This window comes from Haliotis rubra, unplaced genomic scaffold (assembly GCF_003918875.1).
Source record: "Haliotis rubra isolate DU_JTF1 unplaced genomic scaffold, ASM391887v1 Scf7, whole genome shotgun sequence".
Taxonomy (NCBI): domain Eukaryota; kingdom Metazoa; phylum Mollusca; class Gastropoda; order Lepetellida; family Haliotidae; genus Haliotis; species Haliotis rubra.
Window position 1 is genome coordinate 3,591,418 of NW_025767412.1, and position 17,836 is coordinate 3,609,253.

At 39.8% G+C, this 17,836-nt stretch overlaps 1 protein-coding gene and 1 long non-coding RNA gene across 4 annotated transcripts in view; both read right to left on the minus strand.

Moving 5' to 3' along the window:
* LOC124258709 (E3 ubiquitin-protein ligase TRIM33-like) overlaps positions 1 to 2,150 on the minus strand; it is a 39,605-nt gene extending 37,455 nt beyond the window's left edge. For all 3 annotated transcript variants that reach the window (XM_046692787.1, XM_046692784.1, XM_046692786.1), the window contains exon 1: positions 2,101 to 2,150. The gene's annotated coding sequence lies outside the window, so the exon portion shown is untranslated. The remainder of the gene's footprint in view (positions 1 to 2,100) is intronic.
* LOC124258711 overlaps positions 1 to 17,836 on the minus strand; it is a 77,162-nt gene that overhangs the window by 37,455 nt on the left and 21,871 nt on the right. The window lies entirely within an intron of this gene.

Here is a 17,836-nt window from a genome sequence, read left to right on the forward strand (position 1 = left end):
CCCAAATCTCTATATATACACACACAATGAGCCGTGAGGCATCTGCAAAATGAACCAGCCGTTACACTTGAGTGCACACCCACCCGCTCTGACTGGGTGCGGTATCCCGGCTGCTGCGTTTCTTTGAGAAGTAAACCCAAGTACAAAATATTGCACTTTTGATTTGCAATTGTACGCTTATAATTTTGTTTTATATGTTTTTCATAACCAGCAATGTATATTATATGTCATGAATAAGTGATAATTGTGTTTGATTTTGGTTGCATAGACCTTTTAAAATTTTGACATAGTTCATTATTTGTTTCGAGGGAGGAATGCAGAAAGGGACAGCCAGGTGTTAGAGAAGCACGTGCACAAGTGCCCACCAAGTTATTGATTCATTGGCCTGTGCTGTGCCGTCTCCATCCTTTCTCGCACACCTGGCTGTCTTTTTCTCTGCACTCCTCCCTCGTAACAAATAGTGAACTGTGTCAAAATTTTAATGATAGTTTCTCAAAGATCTTTTGATGGAGTCCGAAAATTTTCAAATATAAGAAAGCTGTTGGGTATTAGTAAATGATAAACATGTGTACTATTTATATATGGTGGCAATTTTGTACAATGATAAAATTTGCAATTCATCGGTCCGTTTCTGACTCAAACGGACTGTTGTGAGTTATACCTCTCCCTCTCTGACATTATCAATAATCACTAATTGCAATTCTTCTGGGCCAACATTCAACTTATTACCTGGGAAGTATCAGAGTAAATTTACACTGTAACCTGATGTCAAGGCGCTGAATAAATGTTCCCTTTAACACCTATCTATTTACTGACATCACACACAGGGAATATCCCATAAACATCAACAACAAGTGATAGCAAAACGTATACATCAATTCTATGTGTTAAAGGCAATTACTTTCATGACACGGAACAGATTCGTTGAGTTCATAACTTGCTGAATAAAAATGGTGTAAGCCATATCCATACTAACTACTTTTATCCCTAACTTCACCTTTATCGTGTGCATTTTGTCTTCCGAATAGGACCAGCCAAAGGATCGGGGATCCTTACAAGGAAATGTCAGTGAAAAGGGTACATTGATTCCAACAAATATTTGCATATCTGATAATATTGTTCTGCTGTACTTCATATCATTGAACGTTCGTCATACTTGTGAATTTTCCAAAGCTAACAACCGCCTTTTCCCATAGCTGAGCCCTGGGTGATCAGCTGATCTCGAAGAAATTCAGTCCTAAGACATTTTCACTATGCATAGTGCGTATTAATGGACATATTGAACTGATAAAATGGAAAAACAGTGGTTTTATTTACTGTATCCTTACGAATAGCAGATGACTTTCGACCGTATCGTTGAGGTGGAAAATGGGTTGTTGCAGAGGTGCAACATCCGGTTACATGCACAGTCTAATACCCCATGTGAGGGAATCGCCATAAAAACCTCAGTGCACTGCATGGATTCGAAATCTTCAAAAAGATGCATTTAAGAATCATTATCAAAATGTGATGACACGGTGCCCGCGAGATGATTTTTAAGTATCGACTATGAATAATTTTCAGTCAATTGAGCTATGAATCGAAATGGCCGTGTTTGATTCTGACGTTCAACATGATCATTCTGCTTGGTCGCTCCCCTCTAACCTTTGGACTTAATGATGCAAGCGGAAACCCTCTCCCCTCTCCAGAGTCCGGGATCCACCCCTACCTAATCAGCCCCCTTAGCTACCGCGGCTTTCACTGTTAATCCAAAACATTACTTTTATTCACATATTTAAACGTACACCTGCCATCGAAAATTTATTCGTTGGTTGATTTTCTTTCATTTAGAAAATCATTAAAAAATGTGGTATTCAAAAATTGTCAAACACTTAAAGATGGTTATTAAAAGGCCTATTTATATACATAAATGTCTCACAAACTCTTACAAACCCCCAAAGCAGCTTTTGATAATAAAATGCAGCTCGACTTCCGGGTCCTACTTTCTGTTTCGCCAAACAGCCCCATGATTATGGCCCATGCTTGTTTGTTATAATCACAGCAGCCCAGCTTAAGGAGGTATTCTAAGTATTTTCGTGATCTTAAACACTTCATACTGACCTTCATAAACAGTTACGAAGTGTCGATTTCTGAAAATACGTTGAATATTTTGTAATTCTCACGGAGACGGTCACCTGGTTGTTCGGATACTCTATCAGCGATCGCGCTTTCGTGGAACTCATGAATGCGTGACGCAAATTTCGGCCAACCTCGCCCTTTTCCGGCACTTTCCGTAACCGCACAGTCAATTGCCGATCAGGCGGGGTCAGTGTATGGGATCGTTGTTCTGAATGAATGAATTATATGCGGTTCTAATTCGGGAGACACAGGGTGAGGTTATTGCTTTAAAAACAAATTAGTTTGTTTTGTATAACATTGCGGAGAAATGTTACTTCTATGTGGATCTGGATTGTGGGATTAACGTCACGTATAACCTGTATGGGCAGTGACAGACAGCGGGGTCATGGGTAGTCGCGGTGAGTGTGCAGAGTTACCTCCCTTGGAAACGATGGGAAGTTGGATCCCGAGGTTTATGTTTCTTGCATTGTCACTACCATATACGTGCTTCCGGCTTAAACCAAACAGGTATTCGTCATAAAACTGAATAAAGTATTGTTTTTCTCATTTACGCTAACACGCCGTTACAAAAAGTGAAATACAGTTAAAGGGGTCTACAGATTTGTACCCCAGGTGCGTTTCTGAATACATTAATGTACCTTAAAGATAGTAAGAATACAGAGACGTACCCGGTACCCTAAACGGCGGACGAGTCCATATGCCTAAACCCAAAACCGAAACCGGTTCATGTTATACTTCACGTTCGCTTGATTACGGTTGATGATGTGTACCGTGAAATTACCCCACTGTGTATGCTATGTATATATAACGCTATCGAATTCATCCCCTGTAACGGCATTGCAGTTCCGATCCAGAAAACGGTGCAATGCTTAATGGACTCGCCCAAAGTCCGTTTCTGTGTTATGAATATGATAGCTTTAGTACCCATGCCAACGACGATGAGTTGCATAAAACCCGACTCACACATTCATTTACTCAACAAACAAGCTGTCTGAACAGCAGGAATTTGTTTTGGGTATTTTTCGGTTGTTTGTTTAACGTGGCACTCAGCAGTATCCCAACTAAAAGGTGGCGGTCTGTTAATAATCCAGTCTGGTCCTGACAATCTAGTGATCAACAACATGAGCATCGATCTACCCAACTGAGATACGATGACATGTGTCAATCAAGTCAGCGAGACCCGAGGCCGAAGATAGGACGACAGATTCTGATTTAGGGGATTTGACGGCAGGCATTGTGCTTGACCACAAACTTTTGCGCGCGCACGTGCGTGCGTGTGTGTGTATGTGTGTGTGTGCCCGATATGGGCTTCACACATGGGGAATCGAACCCGGGTCTTTGGCAAGACTCTTTTTCACCACTAGGCTACCACACATCCCCCGCAAATTACAAAGACTGCTGAGTTGACGAATGCAGAGGTTGAGATGAGTGTAGTCTGTTTATCATGGCAGCACCGCAGTGCACAACCACAGTTGGTGAGTGAGTGAGTTGCTGCACGTGCATTTTGTATGTATATCATATAATTCGATTACCCTTGTTACGGCAGAAACGGGTAACAAAATAGAACCCAATATCAAAACCTTTCGAGTCCATGACAAGAAACTGGTGACTGAGGGCATGAGCAAATGTCTACACCATCGGATCCACACAATCAGTTACGTCGGTCTGACCACCCAATCCCCAGCCGTCTCATGCGACAAGCATGGGGCAGTGTAGACTAACTGTGTACAGGACACTATACAAGTACTGAATAAGATACTCTCCGTCCAAAACATACACAGTCAGGCAACATGTCTGTAAAGCGAAGGGTCCAGAATAACAAGTTCGTAAAAGTTTAAACAAGCATGTAGCAGTTGCATCCCTTTGATAGCACAACTGAGTGGCATTTGGAACTTGGTGTTATGGACAAGGGGGATACATGTACTTACATCTGTAGATAGGCATCTTTATCCACAGAACTATCCCTGTTGTTTCTTTGGCCAAACGATAGGAACCGGTTCTCGGATAGAAATATGTTAAAGAAGCTCTGCCAGTTGTGGATGGGTTAAATATGTAAACATGCATTATTAACAGTGTATATAACCACTTGGGCGTGTGTGTTATGCTCTTTGTGAGAGTAATGAATCAATCAACGAATGTCTTAACATCCTCCAGATAAGTGCAAGGAGACTTATAACATCATGACTTAATAAAATAATTATATAACAAATTATTCATATATATTTATAAAAATATCGGAACGATCTCCTCAATATATACAGGCTAAGTAAATAAGTTGTCCCGGATATCCTTTAGTTTACACAACTACTTCGAGAATTCTACAATTATCACTTTGTTCCATCAATGTCCTTGTTATCTGCACCCTGAGAGAATGCTAACATGTCATGCTCGTCCGTTATCTCTTTCTAAACATACATTTCAACATCAAGATTATAAGTTACCGCAGAAAAGAGCATACATCGGTCTGAGTGAGTGAGTGAGTTTAGTTTTACGTCGCACTCAGCAATATTCCAGCCAGATGGCGGCGATGTGGCTGTGAGAGTACATGTTGACGGAACAGAATACAGAATGACATGGTGATGAAAGATATTATATTCCATGGTCAGCAGGAACTGTACTTGTTCTGATATAAAACAAAACCATTAAATCATAATCTAATATTTGTTTTAATCTACCTTTGACTATATTTACAATGTCCTAAATTCCTAACTTTCTAATTCGCTAAGCTTCCATTACAAAATCACCCAAATGGGTACTACTGACTAACAATCTCTTGGCGTGCTACCTAATCAACGTATCGAAACGAACTGACCATAATTTCACACCATACCGCACGCGGCAAAAACGCGTGTTTTTTGCATGCTTGAGAAGCTTTCCGCAAAACAATTGTTGTAAGGTGTGTTTTCCCGGGCCGTTCGCATGTACACCAACTAAAACCTTAGACCAAGTCCGGGAACAGTGCAGTGAATAAGTACAATGAATATATATAATAATGGATAAACAATTCATTTATGTAGACAATACTTTTGTCTATTCCTTTTTCTTCAACACAGTTCTATGCCCCAAACGCTCTCATAGTTGTTTCTATTTATGTTCTTTTTATATTCCAAGTTCGTTTTTGTTATCGTAATTTTCACTTCAAACTAGTATTCAAAAACCTTCCATCTGATTATGTACACATGAGGTCAAACTAAGTTAAGAATATATATGTGGGAGGTGCATGTGGAAGAAATCATGCACATAAGATGGTATGTATGGGAAGGTTTGTGCATCATCTTATACAGCTAGCTTTCCATAAGTTTAAAATTTTAAAGGGATTATACCTCTCCTGGTCAAGGCAAAATGAGTATAAAAGCAATATATACAAAAATCCTAAAGGTTAGCACAATTGATACACTCGTAATACGCTCAATGTAATACTAGACACCTGTTTTAAACTGTCCAAACAAGATATATAAATAAAGATTACTCTGTTTCATTAGATTGGTGAAATTATAAGTAAATAGTTGTCACACATGTTTACATATTACTACCATTGAAACAGTGAAGAAATCTGGTAATACAAAACACTGTATACACGCAAATAAAGATACATGCACATATAATGAAATCAAACGATGCAACGGAAAAAGCTAATGTACAAATAACGTTTTTAAAAGATAAAATCTGTTTCAACATTTGTATGACATCATGGTTAATGTTTCTGATTAATGTTCTGATGATTTTAGATAAATATTATGAACTACATCTGGGTACTTGGAATCATGTTTCGAACTGAATTTATTCCAAGTAAAGTAAATCTTGTTTGTTTATATATATACATTTAAATATATGTGACATTAGATGTACCATATGAAATTAGAACAAAATATCACAGATTCATGCTATTGGTTATTGAACATCTCACATGTCCATTTTTCAAAACCACGTGGTTCCGTTACATTTCGACATCATTTCGGTAATTGCAATCTTAACAAGGAGAGGTGAACTGGGGTTTTGATGTTCCATTAAAAAGTGAACATTAAAGAGAGGAGAGGATCCCTGTCAATCATGGCGGGACCGCTGTGCACAACCGCAATGGGTGAGTGAGTGCACTTGCGTCTGTATATCAGATAATTCGATAACCCTTTTTACTAAAGAAACGGGTAGAACCCAATATCAAAATCTTTAGAGTCCATGACAAGAACCTAGTGGTTGAGAGCATGAGCAAAGATCCACACCATCTGATCCACACAATCAGTTACGACCACCCAATCCTCAGCCGGCTCATGCGACAAGCATGGGGCAGTGTGGGCTAACTGTGTACCGGACTCCATACAAGTACTATATAAGATACTCTCCTTCCAAAACATAAACAGCCAGGCAACATGTCTGGAATAACGAGTTACAGACTTAATAAATATATCTATTTTGTATTTGCGCGTTAGTGGAGTGTGAAAACAAATATAAAAGAGTAGTGTAAATAAGCATGTAGGAGTTGCGTCCCTTAGATAGGGTCGATGACAAAACGATAGCACGATACCAGTTCTCGGATGTAAATATTTTAAAGCTCCCATAATGGTGGATTGGTGTGTGAGTGAGTTAATATTTAACGTCACATCGGCAATATTTCAGCCATATCGTGACGAGAACAATTAGGTGGATTGGTATAGCAGTGACATGATGAAATATTCGAGCACTGTATATGAAACGCCTGCAGCTGGGGCATTTGAGTAATACTTGTGCGCGTTATAAGAGTTATAAGAGTTTAGCATGAAGGAATGAATGGATGAATGAATGTCTATTTCCTCAAGACAGGTTCAAAGATTTTTAAACATCACTATGTAAATACCTAATTAAGTCACAAAATGTTAAAATATATACAAAATATGGAACCATTTCCCCCAATATATACAGGCTATGCACAACAAGAAATGATGGCAATATTGTTTCCACCTGTTCTAAAGGATATCGTGTAGTCTATATGGATACTTCGAGGATTCTATAACAGTAACCTACAATGTTATTTCACCAATGTCATTGTTATCTGCCCCATGAAAGTATTCTAGTCTGGCATGTTCACCCCCGATCTCTATTTCAACATTAAGAATCAATTAGAGTCAAAAATAAATTATATCTCTGAGAATACGCATTCACAGTTAACATGGTAATAACCATTTCATTCCTTTATATGCATTGCTGTTGTAAGCCGTGAACCTGACAACAAGGCAGTTGATTTTAACATTATGTTTGAGGTCACAAATTCGTTTTGTTAATGGAGTGCTCTACACTATCATGTTTGTTTTACTTGTGAGTATAATTCAATAACTTTCTGTGGGAGTATACACAATGAGGAAATATAAATCTGGGAGGGGTATGTTATAGAGATCAGTCACATCTGATGATGTCAGGGAGGTTAACCTGAAAATAATAAAATAGAACAGATTTCCGGTAGAAAGTAAAGTTTAGAAGCACTGCTTGATTTGATTGCATCACCACCCTCTTCCTTTGGAAGATAATTTAACGTAAAGAATACAGATCAAACACTCGTGTAAGGTTCTCTCTATACAGGGTTTACTTTAGTATGCTAATACTTAAGATGTCTGAATATCTACTTATTTTGTACATACTTGATGGTAATCACTCACACACACACACACACACACACACACACACACACACACACACACACACACACACACACACACACACACACACACACACACACACACACACACACACACACATACATGCATACACACATACATACAATGACAACCTTAGAGACAAACTTCACTGATTCCACAAAAGCAAATTGTGGTGTCATGAAAAATAGAAGACATCATATCGTACCCTTCTTAACATTGTAAACCAAAAGTCACCGTGTTTTGTAATTTGATTGGTTGAAAAACATGATCGAACGGTATTTGATTCCCGGAAATAGCAATACACTGCGCACTGACACTATAAGTTTTATGCTTCTCTCGAGGGTAATACGGTCTGATGTACGCCTCTTTGTAGCAGTGTTTCTCGAGCCGGTAATGGGTAATATTAAGGCTATGATATGAGCTTTTTCTCACATGATAATTAATGAAATGTTGAAAGTGGACAGGCTCACTGACGGATACATGCCAATTGCAATGTTTATGATGTACTACCATACAGCTGAATATGTGCTGAGTGTGGCGTTACACAGGATGATTCGGTATACACGATGTTTTGCTGAAGATACACATACAATTGGATCGTAACGGGCATATCAGTTCTTGATCCTTCACCAATAACAATTCTGTAAGCAATAAAGCTGTTCTTCTATTTCAGATTGGGCAGTTTTCCTGTGTTTCCTTTGTTCTGGAGCCTGTACGTGGCTGCAGCCTGTAGCTCGCTGACGTCCGTCTCCAGGTGCTGCTGAAGCATGACAATGGCTGACTGCACCATCTCCCTGTCAGCGTTGATTAAATGTATCTCCTTCAATCTTCTATAGGTCTTGTGAGCAGAGGAGAACAACACGACAGCATCCAGGAAAGACTGAATGCAGATGTCAATGGCCACACCAAACATATCTGGTCAACAGAGGAAAGATCCCATTAACAAGACATTTAGTTTATATGGTTCATACATGGGCATGGGCAACTGTGAATGATTGACCTAACGCCGTCTCAACACACAGAACAATACATGCTGTTCCCTGATAAGAGAGCGCAGAATTATGACTTTGTACTATTTTTTGTACTTTAGGGGAATTATTTGGGTTATTTTTAATAGGCCATATGTTCCAACACATTTACACATGCATCTTTTGTTCCCATGTGGTAATCTCATACTTTCGATACTTTCGATAGGTAGACCAACTGATGTAGGTTGGTTTGGGCATTGTGTTGGCTCGTGTGGTCGAGGTCTCGTTTACCACATCACAATTGAGTCAAGACAGTGGGATAGTGTGTGTGTGTGTGTGTGGTGGTGGTGGTGGGGCATGGGAGGAGGAGGAATTTACTTTGCAGAGCATATTACTCAGTTTTCACCTTCATATAAACACCCTTGGAGTATTTTTTCGTTTCAGAGTGCGTAATTACATTCAAAAGAGAGATTTAAAACATATACGCAGTAGAAACAATAAATAGCCTTCTCAATTAATGTTGGCAACTTAACATTACTGTTGTTATTTGGACAATGTACGATTAAGGTGACATACTTTAAATGACTGGTTTGTGCTTTGATGATGATCAGAACAAATACAGTGATATAATTATAAAGTAAATTGTGTATGATAATAGACAGGGACCTCTTATATATTATTCTAGGTAGAGCATATCAAACAGGAACTGTTAACACTTACATTTACGGCAATCTAGCGTTACTAATGTATTTACATATATATGTATTTTACATACTGTATTATTTCAATGCCGTAAATGCTTAAGCAAAAGGTAGACGTTGCATAGCCAATATTCGCATGAGACGGCATTTACATGAGATTACCCGCGGATATTTACCACAATGTACTCCTACTTACGCTATGTAATTTAATGACTATCTATCACTTGGCATATCAAGTAATGTACATTTGAACTAATCTACTAAAATCTATCTATCTATAAACATACTATTGGCATCCACGTTGCCTTGTGGTGTAATAAACTATATTAACGTATTATTAAGGCTAGCAAAACGTCGTATGCAATTGACAACATATAACGTCAATACTTTAACTACTAAAATGATATAATCTTCCCTTAACAGGGATGGCTGCAAAGTCCTTTTGAGTTTTTATTCGTGGCAGAGTGAAGTGTCTGTCACTAGATTCGTCATATATAGTGACAGACATTCTGTAGAATATCTTCGTTACCTTATATAGTAGCTGTAACATAAACGTGTCAAATGTCTGGTGTATCAATTGCAACTGAGTGCACTGACCACTTAAAATCGCTTATATTACTATGTATGGAACATGATCTATTGATAATAAGGATGCATCTGGCCATGTGCAGCATGTTACAGCCTGGGACATAACCCTCGCAGAGTTTGTGAGGTCAGCTACGTGGGTTGCAATTGACTCAAGTCTATAAATATATCCTAAGAAATTTAATGTTTCGCTAGTTGATACATATTGATCTAAATACGCAAGAAATATGACCACAATAAGTTTAAATAAATTATAGTGATTTTATGACTATGACAACAGTATAGTCAGCTCTTCCACAGTAAAAAGCAAAACAACCTTGTCCACAGCTAATATTTCCGTCTTACCTGTACTGATGAAAGGAAATGCAATAGGAGTTGATGAACAGCTTCTCATGACTGTAGTTCAGACAACGAAGAAATGTGCGAGATCGACTGATATGCACATTTTTCATCCTTGTTGGAACATGGACTGGTCCCACTGTGTGTAGAATGTAGCGTGGGCCAACTAAGCATCCCGGGCTTGTATGCATGACGTCACTGACGTTGAGGGGCCCATGGAGGCGGACGTGTCTCTAACACTCACGTCTCAGTTCACTCCCACAAGCTCTCTCTATGGCCTCAGCTTCATCAGTAACGTTCCTCAGTTCTCCATTAGTTGCACTGACGATTCCTTCAAACTTACATTTCTCAATGTTACCCTAGCAGACTTTCACTTTAATACCATCTGACAGAGCTCCAGATAAGATTTAGCTCATGTGGGTACTGTACCCACTGTATTTTTTTGGAGTGGGTATTAAGAATGTTGAGTGGGTATTTCATTTTCCGTTACCCACTGCTATCAAATATGTGCGTATTTCAGTCATTTTACTCACCTAAGTATATGTCATTGAGTAAGTTTACTAAGCAGGTATGTTCTGCCTTATGTCATACCTAATCAAAACCAACTTTAATATAATGGAAATGATTTCAGAAAAAATCACTCATCCTATGCTGACAGTACATTACTTGTCCTATACTAACAGTACAACTTGATAGCAATCGATGTCTTTTTCATTACGCAAGCAATTTTTATAAATATATTCCGTACGCATTTGATTTAAACTTTTTGCGTATCTAACATTTTAAATGCGTAATTGGTACGCAACAATTATTTTTTCAATGCGTAATTGGAAATTTTCTTTGAGTCTTTTACCCGGCTACGCAGCATATCTGGGCCTCTGCCATCATTGTTCTTGAGCGTCTTTTTTAACCAGTGTACTAGGCAAAAGGCTAAAAAGTGCGCTATATACAGACTTTCCTAGCAGATTATCTTGATCTGCTGCTGACGGGTCATGTCCCCGTCGTCTCCTCTGCCTATCAACAAAAGATGACATTTATAAGGCTCATCCAATGTATTTTTCATTACTGGACGTTTAATCAGGTTTAATTTAACATGGATGATTTGCCTTTCATCCTATGTCAGCTAATTGCAATGTCATTTGTAAAACGCTAGACAATGAGTGAGACATCTCCTATAATTTACCCCATATTTACATAGTTGTTAATCTGTGTACGAACAGGTATATTTGTTATTTATTCAATATGTTATAAATCATAAATTATACATACGTGTTTTTACTTTTCTTTTCTTTAACAGGGCTTGGAGCGCACATTTTTCGTTCGGCGGTGAAGGTTTTCTCTTGAATATACTGGATAAGATCGTTCTTGCTCAAGTATTTTAAAGCAGCATCACATACTTCATCTAAGCACATCAGAAGCTGATCAATTTCTGAAAAATGAAAACTGAATAATATCCGTTTAATGCCGTTTTCAAGAAAAGTGCACTTAAATACTGCTGAGTACTAATACAAGTACCATCTTCTAACGTATTTTGGTGCGTTTAGGGAATCGAACACTCGAGCTCTCCGATCAGTAGGTAATGTTATATCTAGCACAGTATCATCACAATACACGTGTTAAATGTATGGCATTTAGCTACACACGTTTCAATTGATGCTAAACCCACCTGTTCACAATATCCCTCTCATATACCTTTCTTACTCTCTTCTTCAGCGCCGTTTTGGAAGCAGGCGCTATATAAATTCATTATCATTATCATTATTATTATATGGGCTGTAGTATATTTATACTAGTTTGGAATCATCAAGGCACTTCAGTGAAACAGGAGAAAGCGTTCATGCAGTGGTGGTAATATTTCAGTAACAACCTCGACAACCTTTTTATGATAAACACGTATTAACTATGTAGCCATCAACTACTATGAAGGTATAATTACATGTATGTCATGTACGTTGATGTACTCACCTTTCTGGGTGTCAGTACACTCTCTCACACATCCTACTTCTGACAACAGTCTTTCGACAAGTTTTCCATTTGAGGCAGAAAATGTCACTGCAGGTTCTGTCGCATTTGATCGTCCTTGACCTTGACCTTGACCTGATGCTTCCAGGCTGTTCTTGATAGCAGGATACATCTGCAGCATTTCCACAACATCAGCTTTATGCCTGGCTTGTGTGAAGTATGTTTCAGTTGAGTCTATAACAGCAAGAGTGTTGTCTATCGCCTCCACTTCCTTCTTAGACAGAGCCAACTTTGTCTCACTTCTTTGGTTGACGTCTTGGTCCAAACGTGCTTTTCTTTGATTAAGAATACTTGTCATGTTATTAAAGTATGTGTTGGCATCAGAGCTGGTTTTTCTCTGAGCTTGCACGATAGCTTTTTGACTTTTTTCTTCACACATGCGCCTCTGACGCAGTTGTTGGGCATTTGTTTGGACTGCATGCATCAATGACTCCAGCTCCTCTTGTCGATTCTTAGCCACGTCCTCGAGTTTCATGAACTCATGTCCTTTATGTTCCACAACCGTGCAAGACATGCAGCACAGTGCATCATCAGTAACACAGAAGAACTCCAGCTGGTGTTTAGGATGATGAGTGCAGCAGTGCCGCTTGCCTAACATGTTCAAGGGTTGCTGCAAGGCATCACTCAGGGATATGATCTGATGGTCGCGCGTCAGTTGATGACGTTTGTGTACATATGTGCACTGCTTGCACAGATACACAGAACACTCTTGGCATCTGGACTTGGCTGTATTGCCATCGGGGCAGTCTGTGCATGGGACGTTCCCTTCGTTCTTCATTTGAACAAAATCAGTAAGTTTCACACGGACCAGATCCAAGGGCAATGAGTCCGCCTTCCCTGGGACATTGTGGACTTGACGACATAGAGGACATGTGATCTGGCCTTTCCCCTCCTGGGCGAGCAGCTGCTGAAGACACTGTGTGCAGAAGGCGTGGAGGCAGGTGATGAGGAGACGAGGACGTCGGTCAGTCTGGTTGAAATGTTCCACACACACAGGACACTGCAGGAATGTGTCTTTAAGGGCGCTCATGTCCACCTTCTCCTGGGCTTCAGCCATCCTGTAATATAAACATTAACATTCACCTGTTTACAGTCCGTTTGAGTCAGAAACGGACCGATGAATTGCAAATTTTATCATTGTACAAAATTGCCACATAAATATAAATAGTACACATGTTTATCATTTACTAATACCCAACAGCTTTCTTATATTTGAAAATTTTCCGGACTCCACCAAAAAAGTTCTTTAAGAAACTATCATTAAAGGTCACATGCAACGTAAAACACAACTTTGCAGATTCTGATACCTTTCGGTATGGACTTACCGAAACAAATCATCAAAAATGCAAATTCAACTTATAAAGTTGAAAAATAACGCGATGAAAAAACCCGCGCGAAATCGTAGTTCAAACGATTCACTAACTTTCCCCCAGCGCTTGGGGGAATTGAAGTGGTTTCAACAGCTGGGCTGCGCTAATAGCACATGCGCAGTGAAATAGGTTCGCGGAGCTTGGAAGCGGGTTGTCCGGGGAATATTAGGTGAAGGTTTTGGTGTGAGCTATTTTTCTAATGTTTTGTTGATATTTCACAGGCGCGAGCTTTTTATATGTTATTACAGTAGATTACCGATTTAACTGTTTATATAATTTCATTTGTCTATTTCACCATACTTTCTTCTTACCGAGTCACTTTCTCAGTTCGATACTTAAAAGCAATGTCATTATTTAGCGTCGATAGAATGTCTAACTGTGATATAGATATGTCGTTGTCACAGACAAATCTCAATGTCTGTTTTATTGGCACATATGTGTCTGCCTGCCCGTCTGCTAATGACAATATGCAATACACAATTTCAATCACTGACCACATGCAATTTGAACTTAACACCAAGCAGGCTATACACCATAAACAAAATGCATTGATTTATGGCCCTAGTTCGGTCTCTGTCACATTATGTAATTACACAGACAGGCAGGTGTGATACTTGAACACATGACATGTTATGATGTCTGTTGATTGCCAAATGTTATACACAAAAAATGAGCATGTATTTACAAAACCCAAAATCTCTATATATACACACACAATGAGCCGTGAGGACATCTGCAAATGAACCAGCCGTTACACTTGAGTGCACACCCACCCGCTCTGACTGGGTGCGGTATCCCGGCTGCTTCGTTTCTTGAGAAGTAAACCCAAGTACAAAATATTGCACTTTTGATTTGCAATTGTACGCTTATAATTTTGCTTTTATGTTTTTTCATAACCAGCAATGTATATTATATGTCATGAATAAGTGATAATTGTGTTTGATTTTTGGTTGCATGTGACCTTTAAAATTTTGACAGAGTTCATTATTTGTTTCGAGGAGGAATGCAGAAAGGGACAGCCAGGTGTTAGAAGCACGTGCACAAGTGCCCACCAAGTTATTGATTCATTGGCCAGTGCTGTGCCGTCTCCATCCTTTCTCGCAAACCTGGCTGTCCTTTTCTGCACTCCTCCCTCGTAACAAATAGTGAACTGTGTCAAAATTTTAATGATAGTTTCTCAAAGATCTTTTTTGATGGAGTCCGGAAAATTTTCAAATATAAGAAAGCTGTTGGGTATTAGTAAATGATAAACATGTGTACTATTTATATATAGTGGCAATTTTGTACAATGATAAAATTTGCAATTCATCGGTCCGTTTCTGACTCAAACGGACTGTAGTGAGTTATACCGCTCCCTCTCTGACATTATCAATAATCACTAAATGCAATTCTTCTGGGCCAACATTCAACTTATTACCTGGGAAGTATCAGAGTAAATTTACATTGTAACCTGATGTCAAGGCGCTGAATAAATGTTCCCTTTAACACTTATCTATTTACTGACATCACACACAGGGAATATCCCATAAACATCAACAACAAGTGATAGCAAAACGTATACATCAATTCTATGTGTTTAAGGCAATTCCTTTCATGACACGGAACAGATTCGTTGAGTTCATAACTTGCTGAATAAAAATGGTGTAAGCCATATCCATACTAACTACTTTTATCCCTAACTTCAATTTTATCTTGTGCATTTTGTCTTCCGAACATGACCAGCCAAGGGATCGGGGATCCTTACAAGGAAATGTCAGTGAAAAGGGTACATTGATTCCAACAAATATTTGCATATCTGATAATATTGTTCTGCTGTACTTCATATCATTGAACGTTCGTCATGCTTGTGAAATTTCCAAAGCTAACAACCGCCTTTTCCCATAGCTGAGCCCTGGGTGATCAGCTGATCTCGAAGAAATTCAGTCCCAAGACATTTTCACTATGCATAGTGCGTATTAATGGACATATTGAACTGATAAAATGGAAAAACAGTGGTTTTATTTACTGTATCCTGACGAATAGCAGATGACTTTCGACCGTATCGTTAAGGTGGAAAATGGGTTGTTGCAGAGGTGCAACATCCGGTTACATGCACAGTCTAATGCCCCATGTGAGGGAATCGCCGTAAAAACCTCAGTGCACTGCATGGATTCGAAATCTTCAAAAAGATGCATTTAAGAATCATTATCAAAATGTGATGACACGGTGCTCGCGAGGTGATAAAAGTGGTATTCAAAAATTGTCAAACACTTAAAGATGGTTATTAAAAGGCCTATTTATATACATAAACGTCTCACAAACTCTTACAAACCCCCAAAGCAGCTTTTGATAATAAAATGCAGCTCGACTTCCGGGTCCTACTTTCTGTTTCGCCAAACAGCCCCATGATTATGGCCCATGCTTGTTTGTTATAATCACAGCAGTCCAGCTACGTATTTTCGTGATCTTAAACACTTCATACTGACCTTCATAAACAGTTACGAAGTGTCGATTTCTGAAAATACGTTGAATATTTGTTGTTCTCACGGAGACGGTCACCTGGTTGTTCGGATACTCTATCAGCGATCGCGCTTTCGTGGAACACATGAATGCGTGACGCAAATTTCGGCCAACCTCGCCCTTTTCCGGCCCTTTCCGTAACCGCACAGTCTATAGCCGATCAGGCGGGGTCAGTGTATGGGATCGTTGTTCTGAATGAATGAATTATATGCGGTTCTAATTCGGGAGACACAGGGTGAGGTTATTGCTTCAAAAACAAATAAGTTTGTTTTGTATAACATTGCAGAGAAATGTTACTTCTGTGTGGATCTGGATTGTGGGATTAACGAGTAGTATAGGGAATGAGAGTTCTGGATCAGGGTAATCTAAAGCTTCATTTAATAGATGAAGCCTTAGTCGGACCCTTCCCATTACCCTCTACTACCCCTCTACAAAGCTTTATTTCACAAATAAGACTTTAGTTGGGGACCCTTATCTCTTGCTACCATTACCTCTACTATAGTGGTATCTTGCCTCTATGTCGTGTTGACGGGAGGTAGCATTGTGTCATACGGTACGATCAATAATTCTTCTCTCACAAACCCCCTCCCTGGCCCATCCCTCAAATAGTACAAGGTAGGCTCGTCGGCTTTCATGTCAACTTTATCTATGTTGTAAGTTTTGACTGACCATATAGGATCAGTGGCTCGCTTACGGCTATCACCCTCGTGTTCCCCCGGCTGGTATAGATACCTCACTAGGGCCCTATCTGGTATCTGTTTCTCCTTCCCACGCAATGGAGCAGCCGGCTCTGCAACTATTGATTTTAGTTTGATAGCGTCTGCCGGTTTCTTACCAGTGAGCCGGGTGACTTCATGGTTGATTGCCAACACCACCTTCGGTAACCTCGCGACCCATTCAGTCGATCGTTTTCCCGGGATTGCCATCTCCCTAGCATACTGATGCCCGAATAAGCGCTCAGCCAAAGTCCTATTAAATCTCTCAACTATGGCTTGGCTGCGATGGGCTCCAGCCGTGCCACGCCTGACCTTTGTATCGTGTTTGGCTAGCAGTTGTGACACGGCACCCATGAACTCCGCCCGGGGTCAACTTGCAGCTCTGTTGGCCACGTCAGCGGACTGCGTTTGTATATGCGTTCGAATCCGCGGGCTACCTGGGCCGAATCTTTCGTGGTCAAGGGTTCGGCTTCCTTGTAACGACTAGCCACATCCACGACAGTTAAGGCATACTTGTACCTCTTGTCGTGGGGTAGGAACAGTAGGTCTGCCTGGTGAACGCTATTAGGTATGTTAATACCGAACCTCCTTCTAGGCACGTAGCGTGGTGCCGGCAAATAGATCTGCCACAGGGCTTGTTTTTCAAGCCACGCTTTGGCTTCCTCCGGGGGTACTCGCGCCATTTTAGCCAGCTTATCTACAGCGCTAGCTCCCTTTCCAGTACCCACGCGGGCTGTAGTAAATAGCCTCAAACTTTCTCTGGTTCCGTGACATGTTCAATTTTCTCATGTCCGTACGCGTACGTGTTTATCCCATCAATAGCTATCCAACGTTTAGTATCCATAGGCGACAGGGACGTCTTGTTTATAGTCAGTCCGTATATCCTATGAC